Source organism: Perognathus longimembris, chromosome 1, assembly GCF_023159225.1.
Source record: "Perognathus longimembris pacificus isolate PPM17 chromosome 1, ASM2315922v1, whole genome shotgun sequence".
Classification (NCBI taxonomy): Eukaryota; Metazoa; Chordata; class Mammalia; order Rodentia; family Heteromyidae; genus Perognathus; species Perognathus longimembris.
This window is the reverse complement of record NC_063161.1, coordinates 98,044,607-98,061,966: the sequence shown is the minus strand read 5'-3', so window position 1 is coordinate 98,061,966 and position 17,360 is coordinate 98,044,607. Positions and strand designations below refer to the sequence as shown.

General features: G+C 41.7%; 1 protein-coding gene across 2 annotated transcripts in view; it reads left to right on the top strand.

Annotated features, from left to right (window-relative positions):
• Pip5k1b (phosphatidylinositol-4-phosphate 5-kinase type 1 beta) overlaps window positions 1-17,360 on the top strand; it is a 250,200-nt gene that overhangs the window by 126,825 nt on the left and 106,015 nt on the right. The window lies entirely within an intron of this gene.

Genomic DNA, 17,360 nt, shown 5'->3' with positions numbered 1-17,360 from the left:
AACCTGACTCTAGTAATGCCTTGTTTTATTTATAATTTAAGTGCACGATTTCTCATAGTATTAGTTAACTTTTAGATTGTTTCCCCAGTGATTCTTTTTTTACATTTATTCCTCTAACTCGCCTTTACAATGATAAGGTCATTACCTCTAAAAGGGTTTCTGCTGTGATTCTTGTTGAAATTGTAGTACATGTATTAATGAATTTAGGTAGAAATAGCACCTTTCAGCTACCACATCTTTCCACCCACAAATGAAAGGTCTATGTATTTGTTGTCTTTTATGAATGCCAGTGTTTTTCTTCATAAATTGTGTGCCTATTTTTAGTTAAATATATTCCTGTGTAACTTATGTGGGGCTTTTTTGTTGATATTTGAGGATTTTTTCCCCTATTATGAAGAGAATTTTTTCCATTATGCTTTCCTGGCTAGGGAAGAGCTTGATTGCTGGGAGTTTATTTTGTCAACTGCCAACTTGATGTTTTTAGTTATTCCATTAGACTCATGACTGATTCTCCAGTTTTTGTGTTCAACACTAGTGTTGTAGTGCGTGAGCCACAATTTCCCTCTGGTTTTTTTGTTGGCTAATTGGAGGGTAGAGACTCATTTACTTTCCTGCCTGGTCTGGCTTCCAACCATGCTCCTCAAATCTCAGCCTTCTGAGCAGCTATGATTACAGGCATGAGCCACCAGCCCCTGGCACCTCACTCCCTTCTTTTCCTTTTCTTTTTTCACTTCTAAGGAAACATGATATTACACAGGACCCACTTAAATAATCCAGGGCAATCTCAAAACCAGCAGATTATCTTGCATTTTATATGGGAACACATTTGTCATCTAAGATAACACAGTCAATGGTTGTTAAGATCAGGACATAAACCCTTTTAGGGTCTAATATTCTATACATGCAATATAATTTAACACCATCCTCCACTGTGCACCTACAGTTCTTTGTCATTTCTTGGTCATATTATTGTCATTCTGCCCTAAACTCTCTAAACATTGACTGAATCCTAAAGTATGGACTGTCTCGTATCTATATTTCCTATCTTTCCTCCCTTTCTCGCCGCTCTACTTTAACACTCGCTCTCTATAAAAACAGCTCAATAAAGATACCTCAACTACTTCACTATCCTTATAATAAACTTATGTGATATGATACCATTTTACAAGAGTATAAGCAATGAAAGTGGGCGTCTATTACCTTCCCCGTGACGGAACCACAAATACGGCTCATGTGGCTACTGTTAGCAGGCAGCAAATAATCTTTGAACAGCACTTTTAAAGTCAATTTTTTTAGCTCACTGCTGGAGATAGTGTGATTCTCCTTCACTTCCTGGATTAGCATGTGTCTCCATTTGCTGTATCATTTTTCTGTGTTTACCGAAGCAGATCATGTTTATGAAGCATATCCGGAAGAAGGAAGTGATATATGGAAAATATCTACATGGGGTATCAAGTCAAGTCCTCCCTCAGTTGGAATCAGGGCTATAAATATGCCAGTGATTTCATATGTGCTGTGGGACTGGGATTTTCCATCTTTCAGCACATAGTTTGGACAAACTAAGATGGGTTTATTTTTTCAGAGTTCTTTGAAAATGTAACATTAGCTATCCACAGAGATTTAATCTTATACCAAAAGGAAAAAAATGGAATGAGGCCATCACTGCTGATGACAGGATTAGTACTTTTTTCTTGAAAATAATTGGATATTAAGTGGGCTTTTTTTCCCCCATTTGTTTTTGAATTGAGAAGTCACTGTCATTTGAGTAGAAATAGAGGAAATGATTACTTTAGAAAGAAGGATTGTTGGGTAGGTGGAAGTGACATTTTCTGCATTGTATTCTTAGAAACTTAGAGCTTCAGAGTTGGAAGTACCTCTGATAAAACTGCTCATTAACATAAGGGGAAACAGAAGGTAAAACTCTGTGTGTGTGTGTGTGTGTGTGTGTGTGTGTGTGTGTGTGTGTGTGTTTTCCTGGGGCTTGAACTCAGGGCCTGGGTTCTGTCTCTGAGCTTTCTTGCTCAAGGATAGCATTCTACCATTTGAGCTACAGCTACACTGTGTGTGTGTGTGTGTGTGTGTGTGTGTGTGTGTGTGTGTGTGTGTGTGTGTTTAATTGGAGATGAGAGTCTTACAGACTTTCTTGCCTGGGCTGGCTTTGAACCATGATCTTCAGATCTCAGCCTCCTGAGTAGCTAGAACTGTGACCCATTAGTGCATGGCCAAAATCTTTTAAGTTCCCAGGATGAGCATTTGCTCCCACAAAGTTGCCTCTGTATTTGTCTCTGCACTTCTGAAGGCATCAGGTACTGTGTGACACCCCTGCACCTCCATTTCACCGTAAGGTGCCTCTCATGCTCATGTGGGACCTCAATACTCTGCAGAATGTTAGGCTTCATCTGTTGTCCAGCCCAGTAGCTTCTGTATGTGCCTGCAAGTGTGTCTGTGCCCACATGAGTGGGTGTAGGGTAGGCACAGCTGCATGCACACACATTATTCCAGGGCATTTTTAATAACCAGAATTAGGCCAAAAGTGACCAGACATGTACTTTAGGATTTGTCATTGCTTCTGTACTCCTGTTTTGCACTTTGCTTTATGCACCAAAATGTGAATTCAAAGCAACCATGCCATTTTAAAACACTGTTCTTGACAAACCTACACTAGAAGGCATCTCAGTGTTGGGGACAACATGAATGCAGAACATGGCATAAGCATCATCATGACAGAACATGTACATAGTAGTCTTGCTTTTCCCTGGGTCCAGCATGAGAGATTTGCTCTTAGATGAAGTCATGGTTCTCAATGGGACTGAGTTTGTGCCCTGCAGGGGAAATTTAGCAGTGTCTAAAGATAGGTCTTCATGGTCACATCTGAAAAAATGGTGCTCTGTCATCTAGTGGCTGTGGTGATGCTTCTGGTATCAGAAGCCAGGGACACTGCTGAACATGCTCTGGGCTGTAAGGCCTCCTAACTCCCCCTGGCCTATGGCAATTAATGGCTGATCTGATTCTTGGCTATATAGAGAATTTACTCACTTAGAAACAGGTTGGCTTGGCTTGTGTTATAATATATGGTTTGAGGAGGTTTCTGTAACACAGGAGAGTGACAAAGTAAGTTCACCCCAGAGGAGCAGAAAGACTCACTGGTGAATAGAAGTGAATGACAGCAGGCTCTGTGTCACCTGTGTTCTCTTTCTAGCCTCTGCAATCAGGAACTACGGTGTTAAATCTGGCCCCCTTGTTCTTCCATCTGTGGTTTCCATGCTTGAAGAATTATATGCTTTACCTTGGTTCGGGAATCATAATATAGTTTGGATAGTTAAATACGGAATTTTAAAAGATGACTAAGACTATGAACTAAGGAATGCCTTTCCCAGGCCTAGGCACTGATTCTGAGCTTTTTTTTGTTCAAGGCTAGTATTGTACCACTTGAGCCACAGCTCCACTTCTGGCTTTTGGGTAGAAAATTGAGGGGGAAAAAGTCTCATGGACTTTTCTGTCCAGGCTGACTTCAAACCTTGATCCTTAGATTGCAGCCTCCTGAGTAGCTAGGATGACAGGGGTGAGCCATCAGCACCCAGTTCCTTATCTATTCTTTACCCAAACTATGCCAGGTGCAGAATGGGGCCTCAGCTTAGTCTCAGCAAATCCACTAGGACAGCAGCTGTTGGTAGGGGAGAAAGTCAAGGAGGCAGGAAACTGTTGGAAGGCTGCTACAGCCCTTCTCCTGTTCTATGCGCTACTCAGGGACAGGTGTATAGTGAAAATGATTTGTATTTCCTTGTTCCTTTTTGACTCTTTGAAAGAAAATTTCCATATTGTTTGGGTGGTTTTCCCCATTGCCAGGTGGTTACATTCCAAACAAATTGAATCATGGAGGGAGAGACATAAGTCTTTCCAATCATGCTCATTCTGTAGGACTGATGGCAAATACTCCTCACCCACACAAATCCAACAGCTGTGTGCCTGAAGGCAGGCCTGGCTGGCCTTTGTCTGGCAGCCCCTGGGTGGTCAGTGGAAAAGACCAAGACTGTTTGGGCTCACCTCAGCTTACAAACTCTGCTGCTCTTGGGAAAATCCATTCACTTACCCAGTTGGGCTGTAGAAATTTTTCCCAAGCCGTATACCTTGCTAGGTATGTTTATTTCACATGCCTTCCTGTTTCTAAGCTACGGTCCTTGTAGCCTTCTAAAGCTAACTATTAAATACTGATGTGAGAAGGAATATTAAAGGATTCTGCTCAGGTCCTGTCAAATTGGGCCTGGAAGAGGAAAAACAGCCAATGTGGCTTCAGAGGCCAGAAGATGCTATTAACTGAGGCAACGAATATCAGAATGAAGACAGGATTAGCAGCAAGCAGGCCATTTGCTGACACAGGAATGTGTATAAGAACATAACACAGAGATCTCCAGAATGATAACTCGTGCACCATGAAAACGGGCTGATGGCTTACACAAAGAAGGCCCCAACTGTAGGATTTTGCATCCACAACATTAAGAGATGTTCTTAATCTGTCTACCATCATCTCTCACCTTGCAGTTATTTAGCTAACATTGAGTTGAACCAGTGCAAACTATGATTAGATGACAGATAGGTCAGTGTAGTTGGAGCATAGTTGGGTCAGAAGTCTTGGCTACAGCAGTGCACCACCATTTCCTCTGTTCCTAGGGAAGGGGAAGGAAGCCACTGTCTTTTGAGCAATCAACTTAGACCAGGCTCTGCTAATCATGCTGTAGCCACAACTCATGCATCGGCCAGGACACTAAGGGTCCCTTTCAGACTAGGCCACTGCATGACTGGTTTGTTGGATTTGAGTTAAGAGTTTATAGAAACCTGTTGAGAAGAGTCACATCATCTGACAGTCCAGAAAGATGTCCAAGTGGTGGTCAGCTCCAGTGGGAAAGAACCCTCAAGTAGGTATTGAGTGATCACTCAGACACCAACCTGCATGAGCTTAGGCAACACCAAAACAATTTAACAATGCTTTTCCAGAGTTGGAAGGAAAAGGGCTCCACAGAAACCAACAGCTCCACAGTGTTGCCCCAGCTCGCACTGCTGAATGAAGCAAGGCCGTTGTCTTCCTGCTCCACTTGTGAGAAGTGATTACCAGCTTCCTTTTCTCAGTATCACTTCTACTTTAAAAGTTGTCATCCACCAGGTGCCGGTGGCTGAGGATTGCAGTTTGAAGCCAGCCTAGGCAGCAAAGTCTGTGACACTCTTATCTCCAATTAGCCACCAGAAAACCAGAAGTGGAGCTGTGTGTGGCTCAAAGTACTAGAGTGCTAGCCTTGAGCAAAAAAGCTCAGGCACAGCTTCCAGGCCCTGAGTTCAAACCCTGTGACCAATTTTTTTTTTTAAGTTGTCATCCAAGCTAGGTACTAATGGCTCATGCATGCCATCATAGAAATTTGGGAGATTATGATTAGGAGAATCATAGGCTTGAGGCCAGCCAGCTCAGACATATGTGTATGACCTCTTCTCAACATATAGTTTGAGTATAGTAGTAGTGTGCACTATCCTGGCTGCTTAGGAGGATGAGCTCAAGAGGAGAGTGGCTCTATGCCAGCGTGGGCAGAAAGGTTTGTGAGATTCCATCTCAACTGAAAAGTCTGTGCATGGTGGTATATACCTGTCATCTCAGAGTTATAGCAGAAAGTAAAATATAGGACAGCAGTTGAGGTATGTGCCTAGACAGGAATGAGACCCTATCTTAAAAATAACCAGGGCAGGGCTGGGAATATGGCCTACTGGTAGAGTGCTTGCCTCACATACATGAAGCCCTGGGTTTGATTCTTCAGCACCACATATATAGAAAACGCCAGAAGTGGTGCTGTGGCTAAAGTGGTAGAGTGCTAGCCTTGAGCAAAAAGAAGCCAGGGACAGTGCTCAGGGCCTGAATTCAAGCCCCAGGACTGGCAAAAAAAAAAAAAATTAAAAAAAAACAATGAAAAAAAAGGGAGTAGAGGCATCTGCTCACCAAGCATGAGATTCTGAGTTTAAACCCCAAGAACACACAAAAAAAAATAGAAATAAATGTTTTAAAATTTGAAGCTGTCATCCAAAGATGGCAAAATTGAGCCGCTTTCTTTTGTGGTTTTGGTAGAACAACTATAACGGGAAGGAAAAAATAAATTTAGAACAAGCATAGAGCCAGGTGCCAGTGGCTTATACCTACAATTGTAGCCCCTCAAGAGACTGAGACTCTGAGGATTGTGGTTTGAGACCAGCTGATACAGTAAAGTTCACTAGACTTGGTCTCCCAAAGAACCAACAAAAAGCAAGGCTGGAGGCATGGAATGGAAAAGTATCATCCAAGCAAGCATAAATTCAAACTCCAGTACCAGTGCTCCCCTACATACAGAAAATGGTAGAATGAAATTATGTTAAACCTAACAAAACAAATATCTTCCAGTAGGTGACTGCAAACACTGAAAAATAAATCAGAAAGTAGACATAATAGTATTTACTATGTGGAAGAAATGTCCATTTTAGAGAAGGAAACCGAAACCTCTATGTGACAGCCCCTTTTTCAGCACCACACAGCCACTGGTGAAAGAAAATGCCTGAAGCTCAGATTATTCTGCCAGTTGTGGTGGGTCCACCATATTAATTTGTCCAGATTTGCCAAATCATATGGTGGGGCTCATTCAATGAGGACAGCAGTCACTGGGGAAACTTCCTGGTCTCTTTTTCTATGTTTTGGTCACAAAGCTGGTTGGTAGAAGGGATCAAGGCCTGGGGCAGAACCTTGGGCTCTTCTCCCTATGTAACCTGGGTGTCCAGCTGGGGTCGGGTTGTGCTCTTCTTCCAAGGTCCCAAGGTGCTTTCCTTACAATAGGGCTGATCATCACCTTTAGAAATTAAACATACTCATCTGAAAAGCCATGAAGGAGGGAGGTTGGACAGTATCCTCAAGGCCAGGGAGGAAATGGCAGCCAGCTGGGAGATAAGGGAGGTGCTACAGATGGAGAGGCCTAAAGGCCTACCTAACCTGAATGTTTGTCTAAATGTCCAAGTTCAAGAAACATTGTTTGAAAAACTGTAATCCCAAGTTTTAAGGGAGAATGTATAATGGGAGTTCTGGAACATCTTTTTCTTGAGCCACAGTGCCACTTCCGGCTTTTTCTGTATATGGTACTGAGGAATTGAACCCAGGGCTTCATCCATGCAAGGCAAGCACTCTACCGCTAAGCCACATTCCCAGCCGGGAACATCTTATCTTGACCATATTATAGCCTGTAATTGTAACACATAGAGGGTACGTAGGCAAAGAATGCTTGATTCAGACTTGAAAGTGTGCAAAATACTTGAAATTATCCCCCCAGTTTTGACACCATGTACCAGTTATGGAGAGTCTTGAGAACATATGTAAATGGATCTGTTATATCAATCTGTATACTTTTAGGAAATGTTCCATGCATTTGCTACTCTTTTTGTGAAAAGTGATCCCAAATTTATCTTTCGCAAGTACAATCTCACCTGTGGAGGTAATAGGTAAACTAACAAACCTTGCCAACTCAATCCTACATGACCCTATACATGCAATTACTCTAAGAAGTACTTAAATTCCAAGTTTTAAACCCACTTCAGACAAAAAATAATGCAAGTATTAAAGACCCAAGTATCTTGGGTCTTTTTGTTGTGCTTTGGTGCAAGTACTGGGTCTTGAATTCAGAGCCTGGGTCCTGCCCCTTAGCTTTTTCTCTAAAAGCTGGTGCTTTGACACTTGAGCCACACCTCCACTTATGTCTTTTTAGTGGTAAACTAGAAATTAGAACCTCATAGACTTTTCTGCATGGGTTGGCTTTGAATCATGACCCTCAGATCTCAGTCTTCCGTGTAACTAGAAGAACAGAAGTGAGCCACTTGCACCCCAGCCTTGGGTCTTTTTTTGTTTGACATTCTCCTGGCACTGTTTTTCTATGGCTTTTCCTAGGTATAGCCAAAGCTACCAGAGTGGTTTCATAATGCTGTTAAATAGTGGCTACCACAACCATTTAAATACTTTGACTTTAAGAAAAGGTTATTCTCCCTTCCCATTCTTTCAGAAAAGAAATGTTAGCCATAGGCATTTAGAAAGAAGTCATTATTCTCACCTTTGATCCCCTTCCTTGGTTCCTTAATCCTTACATCTTCTGGTTATGTGTCCAAACAGATAGTTAGGGGCAGTACATGGAAAAGAGATTCAAGATATAAAAAGGAATGTCGCCAGCAGTGATAGCTCTCATTGTCAGTCTATGTGTCACTGTTTTTTTCCATTTACAATTATTTTTGTCTTGTATGTGATTCTAATTTAGCAGTCACAACCTACCCTTTCCTCAAAATCTTATATCCCTGAGTTTTGCCTTCCTACTCCATAAATACTACTTATCCCATGTCCTAGAATGTAAATTATGTACACGATATGATACATATGTTATGTATGTCTGAAATGTGTTATTTTTCATCTATTATCGAGAGAATTTAAAATATAAAAAGGAAGAAAATAAATAAGTAGAGATTTGAAAGCAGGGCAAAGCTAGTTTTATTACTTTTAGGCCGGCTTCTATTCCATTTATTAAATTCCTCATTATATCTGTTGTTTTTTTTGATAGATCAAGCTTAGTTGTAAACAATTTGAGTGACTAATTCAAATTTAATCACAAATGAAAAAAAAATTCCAGTCATCCTGGCTCTCCAAGTAAGAAGCTTCACTTCTGTTTTCATTGAATTTTGATAAATGGATAGCAGTTGAGCTCTCGGCTTTTATAGTTTACCACTTGAATTAAGTAACTGTACTGAAGGGTGACCAGTGGCTCTGCGAACCTCTGTCAGAGCACTGAGAGACGCTGGGTTATTTCCTGTGCTGGATATTTAGGGTTGTTTACACTACTTCCTCTCCTTTTTAAAACTGAAAAGTCAGTAGCTGGAATGAGAAAGGTCTGAGATTTCTCAGGGTAGCAATAAAAGATGTCACAAGATCTTGTATACTACTGATGTTCCCATGCACTATGTTTCTCCACAGGTCCTATGCTATCTGTCTGTTTGTCTGTCTGTCTGTCTTTATATGCAGCAAGAGTTTGAGCAGGAAGACAGGGCAGATGGTGCTTGGGGTGCAGATTCGACCTTCATTGAGAACAGATGCTAAATAAGGAAGAATAAACGTTGGGAGTAGCTAGCTACATCTGCTATAAATGTTTGCATTATTTCAACAAAAACTAAGCTTAGCATACTGATAAACATGTTTTACCTTTAAAATTGACAATTCTTTTACCAGGAAATCAAACATTCTAAGATTAAGTGGAATTTGATTTGGGTAGATTCTAGAAGAGTAGAAAAAAATCAATCTTTTCTTCTTTTGCCCATTGAATCTAAATTTGTATTTGTATCAAATAAATGCTGTTTTTATTTGAATACACAAACAAGTGAAATTTGCTTTCCTAGTGTGTGGGAATGGATTAAGGATATTATACTGTGCCACCTTTGTGATGAATGTTGTTAGTTTAAATTGTAATATTTCTAAAAGAGCTAATGTAGTAGCATTCATAATGCTGCACTCTTCTAAATCAAGAATTTTGCTTGCAATTGATGGCATGTCTCTCTTAAGGGCAATTAAGTGTGCATAATTTACCACTGCCTTATTACAAATACCTTAAGAGTAAAGTACTTGTGCTGATGAGAAGTGTTTGCTTAATGTGCTTTTCATTTCCAATGAAGGAATGTTATTTCCCTGGCAGTCATATAAATACAGTGGAGATGATTTAAAAGAAACTACAAGACACCTTTTCTTTGTTCTGCATTTTCTATCAAACATTGAGAAGCACATCTTTCATTAACATTAGGTGCATTGGAATCTTCTTTAAAAGTTTCCCAGTAAAAAAGAGAAAACGAGAAAGTAGATTTGTCTTAGGCATCTTCCAAGCTTGTTTTGTGCCCAATGACCCCATCACAATGGCAATTGTACAACATTTAGTATCTGTGCCCACACATGAGAGGACATCATTATAGTGGTGTTCCAATATTCTTATTTTGGAAAATGTAGGTGGCGACAAAAACGGTATTAAAAAAGTCATTTCCAGACATGAAAAGAACAGGAAACCCATAATGTCTACTCATACTAGGAGCGATTAGCCGCTATAACAAGCAAATGCCATGTTTGGAAGGACTAAGGTAGAAGAGAATCTAGTAGAATAGGTAGGCGTCCCAAGAGGAGAATGAGGAATAACACCATTAAGCCCAAGAATCACAAGGCAGATTTAAATAGGATCATTGTGGATTTATGAAGAAGCAAGATCTCTGGCTTGCAATGAATACAGCAAACTATCCACTAGAATTTGTGCTCTTTCTTATGAAGCAGAGCAGGAAGCAACTGCAAAACCAGCCCCTCCCTGCATCTGTGTGAGGCCATATAACCTGTCATTGCTTTTGTGCTGGGAGTGGATCTTTGCCTGGAAAAGGCTGGCTTTGTAGCATCCAGTAGGCAAGACATGATACCACTTCATTTCGGAAGGCAATAGGCTTTCATCCCAGTCCCCTCATTCAACAACCAGTTTTATGCAACGGAACCTTCTTTTTTTTCCTTGGTTTTCTCATAGGAACAAACAAGAAGTTCCTTGAGTATAGCTCAGGGACAGGAACGGGAACCTGAAGCTGGACTTTAACTGTAGAAACAGGGATGGGATATGATCTCCTTGGCCAAACATGGATTGCTTTCAAGCTACTGAACCATTTTGTTGTTGTTGATGTTGTTGCCAGTTCTGGGGCTTGGACTCAGGGCCTGTACACTGTCCCTGAGCTTCTTTTTGCTCAAGGCTAGCACTCTACCACTTGAGCCACAGCACCACTTCTGGCTTTTTCTGTTTATGTGGTGCTTATGTGTTTATGTGGTGCTTATGAGGAAGCGAACCCAGGGCTCCATGCATGCAAGGTGAGCACTCTACCGCTAAGCCACATTACCAATCCCCTGAACCATTTTTTTATTAAGTGATATAAGATCCCTTGTCCATTAAGATGTCTAATTTAAAACTAGACACTAGGTCAGTAGTTTGGGGAAATTGGTCCTTCTGAGAAAAAGAGAAAGCAATGGACCCCCATCCCTGAAGAAGTATGTATACTAACAAAAACTTTGTTAAGAGATTAAAGGACTTGTAAGACCAGCTTGTTCAATGTCAGAGTATTTTGCTTGTTGTGGTGTGATTTTTTTTTTTAGTATCATGTGTACACCTCAAGAGGCAGAAGGGATGGGGGTATAAGATGAGCTTCCAGTATCAAGTTCTGTGAGGTTGTGTATAGCTCTGTAGCAAGAGTGCTGAGTATTCATTAAAAGTTACAAGCAATGTAGTGACATGATCAGATTAATACTTTTGAAAGATTCACCCTTAGATGGGTATACTCCCATAATCTGTTTGGATAAGGAGGGGGAAGGGAGCTGGTGTTTCAATACTTAACTTGAATATTTCAATACTCTCTTTAAAAGCTAGTAATATCAGATAGCATATTAAGTGATCTAATTTTATAAACAATGCACTGGAGCAAGCAGTTTCCTGTATCCATTGTAAGGTCATTAACAGCTCGCTGTGGTCAGGATCATTGCTTCCTTAATAGTGAGTTTCCAGTGGCTTTTAGTCATGCAGTTACAATCCTCACAGTTATCTATGATTCAATTGCTCCCTGGCTTGTATCAGACCCCTCCTCAGCAGAGAAAACTCAGTTAAGCTAATCAGATGGTGAGAATACTTAACTAAGAGCCTTCTAGATGAGCAGAGTATCCTTGCTGGCTGTAGCAGACACTAGCCAAGGTATTTTGATCAGTTTAGTCTCCCAGAGCCACAGTTTGTTTAATCTATACAATGGGCATGTCTTAATGTAGGCATGTAACAACTGTTATGACTATATAGAGGTGTTCAAAGATAATGCATGCTGGGCACCAGTAACTCACATCTGTAATCCTAGCTACTCAGGAGGCTGAGATCTAAGGTTTGTGATCCAGAACCAACCCAGGCAGAAAAGTCTGTGAGACTCTTATCTCTAACCACAAAAAAAAAGTGGAGCCATGGCTCAAGTGGTAGAGTGCTAGGCTGAAACACAAAAGCTAAGGTACAGCACCTAGGCCCTGAGTTCAAGGCCTAAGACTGGCAAAATAAAATAAAGATAAAGCATGGTTCAAGTGGTAGGGCAGTTGTGAGCAGAAAAACCTGAATGAGAGCTCAAAGTCCAAAGTTCAAGTGCTGGTACCAACAACGAGATAGATAGATAGACAGACAGACAGATAGATATAGATGTGTGAGTGTGTGTTTTCACAGCTTGGATTTAGTTCAGTGATAAAATACTTGCCTAGCATGCATTAAGACCTAACCTGTTGGAAACCATGTTAAAAAATGAAAAGGCGAGTTCTTTGAAAACTATACCATGTTACACAAATGCAAGTTGATGTTCTTAGCATCTACCTAAACAAGTTAGGGTTGATGAAGAGGAGCTTGTAAGGTTATGGTCTTTGGTTTGCCTTGTGATGTTGTATTGTCCTGCCTTTTACTGTGGCATGCTCCAGGGGTGTTTGTGGTATCCAAGCAACAGAGCCTCCACTTAGCCCTGGTGAGGTCCTGAATTAAAAATAGATTGTTTTGCCATGTTCTGCAATCTTAGCCCATATAAAACTTCTGTTGAAGAAGTCCATGGGTCCATGTGGAATTAGAGGGGGGATGGGCACATCACAACACTTTTAGGGCACATGCAAAGCCAGGCAGAGAAAATTAGAGGAGATCAGAGTACATAGGCGGGCGGGGGGGGGGGGGGGGGGGGAGGGGGCCGGGCAGGGAGGAGAGGCTCACTGCAGCCTTGCTGGTGTATGGATGGAATCCCGGCAAAGGAAGGGAGCCCCTGATCGCTCAGATCTCACAGGAATAGAACAGCTGTTCTAAAAGAGCTGCCACCAGCACTTGGCTCAGAATGTCCTGTGTCATCATCATGACTTACTGGTCTGCTGATGACACTTGCTCTAGGCAAGATTGCAAAGTGCTTTGTTCAGTTTTACCACATCTTGTGCAACATGAAGCTGGGCCTCATGTCCAGTGGGAAAACCTTACATGAGGGGGGCCAACTGGACCAGTTCCAGTTGGTGGCTTAGGAAAACACATGCCACAGTAAACAGAAGCAAGAATTCCAAGAAGCAAACAGCCTGCTCTGTAATGACACCCCGAAGTACCCATGTTAAAGTGGCTTGTGTGTTCACAGGGAGGGGGAAGGGAAGCCTTTGAGGAATCAGCCCTGCTGGACCAGCAAAACATCACCTTCCATGAATAACACCCCATGCTACCAATCATCATGCTAACAATGGGGTTTCTTCTGGTTTACTAAGAGGTTTATAAGCTTTTCTTTGGTTTATTCATGGTTGAGTATATGATTAGAAGCCTGTAAAATATTTTGTCTCATTTTATCAAAAGGAATGTCTCTCAGGGCCTCATCTTCTGTGGAGACCAAACATTCAAGACTTCAAAGACAACTTCTGCCAGCACCCATGGGTGGCTCTGGCCTGTAATCCTAGCTACTCAAGGAGGCTGAGATCTGAGGATCATGGTTCAAAGCCAGCCCAGGCAAGAAAGTGTGTGAAGACTCTTATCTCCAAGTAATCAGCAAAAAGCTAGAAGGAGAGCTGTGGTTCAATGGTAGAGTGCCAGCCTTGAACAAAAGAACTTAGGGATAATGTCAAGGCCCTGAGTTCAAGCCCCAGGATGCAGGTGGGGGGAAGACAACTTCTACCAAAAACAGACATGGAAGCAGCCTGTGGCTGGCTATCAAACTCTAGCCCAAACCCACAGACAGGCTTGGGAAGGTCACCTAGTCTTGCTGAGATGGAAGTCCCCACCTGTAAAATGGTTGACACTATTCTTCAGGAACCTTGAGAGGGTCGCCTAAGAAAAGAGCTTCTGATGTTAGAGGCAGCAGTGTGTACCTTTTTTATCACACCATCCTCCCCAGGTGTGATGCTAGTCCCACCCCTTCACAGAGGTGTGTGTGACCTTGGGGAAGTAGCTAAACCTTTCTGAGGCAGGAGACTGGAAATGATAAGGAGGCAGGATGAATAACCCTTAGCCAAACTAATAGAAATCAAATGGATTTTTTGCAGATTTTGGAATATGTGCATGTACATAATGCATTATCTTGGGAGCAGGACCCAAGTTTAAACACAAAATTCAGTTAAGTTTTACCAATAACTTATATTCATAAAATGAAGGTCATTTGATATTAAAGTGAAACGTACAAAGTCTGTGTGTTGCAGCCAATGGAATTGAGGACACTGAGTAAACTGCTATGCACCTGTGTTTTGTGTTGGTTGGGACCCATCACAAAACATCAGGTGTGGGATTTTCCATTTGTGGCCTCATACCAGTTCTCATAAAGTTCCAGCCCGAGCTGAATGCTGGTAGTCATGCCTGCAATTCCATCTACTCAAGAGTCTGAGGTTTGAGGATCATGGTTGGAAACCAGCCTGGGCAGCAAAGTCTGGGAGACTCTTATCTCCAATTAACGACCAAAAAGCTAGAAGTAGAGCTGCTGCTCAAGAGGTAGAGCTCTAGGGGATGTGACAAATTATACAGGACTTCAAGTAGTCATACACAATGAAGGTAGTCTTAGGGGAGGAACACAAAGGTGCAATGCCTTTGTGCCTCTGATTATTTAAAACAATATTTATCAAAGTAAACTCCAGGAAATGGAAATGAGGGGTTTTTCTTTTTTTTTCTTTTCTTTTTGTCTTGTTTGTCCATTTATCAGTCTTTGAAAGACCAAGAAATGGAGGGACAAAGGGCAAACAAATGCAGCTAATAGTTCTCACTAGAAACTATGTTGAAAATGAACTATCCAACTTTTGGGTAGGGACAGAAGGGAAAAACTATAAGAGAGCAAGGAAAGGGGTAACATTGTCCAAAAAGAGATCTACCCTTTACCTAACTTATGTAACTGTTACCCCGTGTGTATCACCTTTATAATAACAATAGAAAATTTCATACACATACACACAGAAGCTCAGGGACAGTGCTCAGGCTCTGAGTTCAAGCACCAGGATGAGAGCAACAACAAAATCCAGCCACTGAGGCACTATAGATGTTGGTTTTTCAAATGACAGATCAGCCAGTAATACTGCTTCCCAGGTTTGTTGTGAGTGTGTATCAGCACCAATACAGTCAGCAAGCACTGAGAACAGTGTGTACCCTTCAGTGAGTGCCACGTTTACATGCTGTAATTACCACAGAGGATAATTCTAATTGTGCCTGGCTCAGATTAGCTCATGAAAAATGATTAACTTCTGGGCTGAGGGCATGGCTCAAATGATAGAGCCACTTGCCTAGCAAGTGTGTGAAGAGACTCTTAGTTCAAGTACAAAAATAAAAGAATGATTAACTTATTTCTTCTTCTATTATTTCTCCCATCCAAGCACTTGAACTACAGAGTCTGAAAGAAAAGCAATGTTATTATGTCTGCTTTTTTGTTTTAACTAAGTGAATGTCAATAGGATCCTCTTTTCTTTTCTCCCTCCCCCCCCAAACCCCAACTGGGGATTGTACTCAGAGCCCCACACTTGCTAGACAAAGTCTTTATCACTAGACCTATGCTTCATCCCTTTTGCTACTAATTGTATTTTCCATAGAGTCATGTCCTAACTTTACCCTTACTGTCCTCAAATCTTGATCCTCCCACCTCTGACTCCTGACAAACAAGGATTACCAGCATGTACAACCATGCTTACTTGTTGTTGCTTTCCAAAATCTTATTCCTTCAGGATCCCCAAACTTTATCTCATCTCAGAGGACAAAGATTTTTTTTTTCAGAATACCTTAGAACAGAATGAATTATTGGGCCTCACTACAGACTGTCTGAGTCAGACATTTGGGAATGTGATCCCTCTTTCCTCTATGTTACCAACATCTCCAGCAATTCTCCAGCTCCCTAAAGTCTAATAACTACAGGGACACCAAGGCACAACAGAACACTCTCTCTGCCTGACAAGTTGTTCTAGCACAAGAAGTGCTAGATGACGGTTATTTTGGTGATCCCGTGAACTAAGCTGGAATACAAGTAGTTCTAGAAAGCAGAAAGAAGCACAGGGCACAAGGGGGGCAAAACCCTTCAAGAGCCCACCCTCAGTCTGTTGACAGGACTGGCAGAGAACATTTCAGGATGCCAGGTCCTCTGGAAAGCGCAGCTGTCACAGCTCATGCCATACCAGTCAGGTGATATATGAGAAAAGTGATGCCTTTGGGATTTTTATGCAAGGCTACAATGAGGAACACCTATTTCTGCCTTTAGAATTCAGAGCTACTGGTACAAAAGGTTGCTGATGCTCATTGGTGGCATTGCAGGGCTCAAGAGAGAGGTGAATTAAGGGCTGGGGATATAGCCTAGTGGCAAGAGTGCCTGCCTCATATACATGAGGCCCTAGGTTTGATTCCCCAGCACCACATATACAGAAAATGGCCAGAAGTGGCGCTGTGGCTCAAGTGGCAGAGTGCTAGCCTTGAGCAAAAGGAAGCCAGGGACAGTGCTCAGGCCCTGAGTCCAAGGTCCAGGACTGGCCAAAAAAAAAAAAAGAGAGAGGTGAATTAAAAGAGCAGACTTTTTTTTTTAAGTGGTAAATACATCATGGCTTAAATCTCAATCTTTTGCATCTTCCTGCCCTAGGATTTTACATCAGAGGTGTGTGAGAGAAGAAAGCCACCAAGACATGTTTCTAACTGTCTGCATGGCCAAAGATGAGGGTACTTGCCCTTAGACTTGTCCTTAGCATAATGTATGCTTAAATGATGACATGTTGTTATTGGTTATATGGTGGTAGGGGAACAGTGCTGATTCAGTGTGGCCACTTCAAGGGAGTCAGGACCTAACCCTGTACTAAATATGGTTTCTTTGGAGTTCAAGCTCTTGTCATTGAGGATGGCAGAGCCTTGGGAAAGGATGACAGTCCTGGAAGTGGGGTGGTGACATGTAAGATATTACTCTAAATGTTCTCTGTGTGGTGGCAGAATACATCCAAATAGAGTGCAAAAATCTGAGTCATGTGCTAAATCACTATGGGAAGCTATTGACTACTAACTCCTTAAGTACCAGGATAGGTATTTAAGGAGTCCAAGGATCAAGAATCAAACTTTTAGCAACTTTGAAATAATGGAATAGCAATCTTTGTGGAAATGACAGAAGACATCATCAGAAAAACTGGGAATGGTCCCAAGATCAGGTCTTATCATAGAAATCAAAAGAATTTTGTTGTTGCTGTTGGTGGTGGTGGTGGTCATGGGGCTTGAATTTGGGGCCTGTGTGCTGTCCCCAAGCTTTTGTCAAGGCTAGTGCTTTACCACTTTGGGCCATAGCTCCACTTGCAGTTTTCTGGT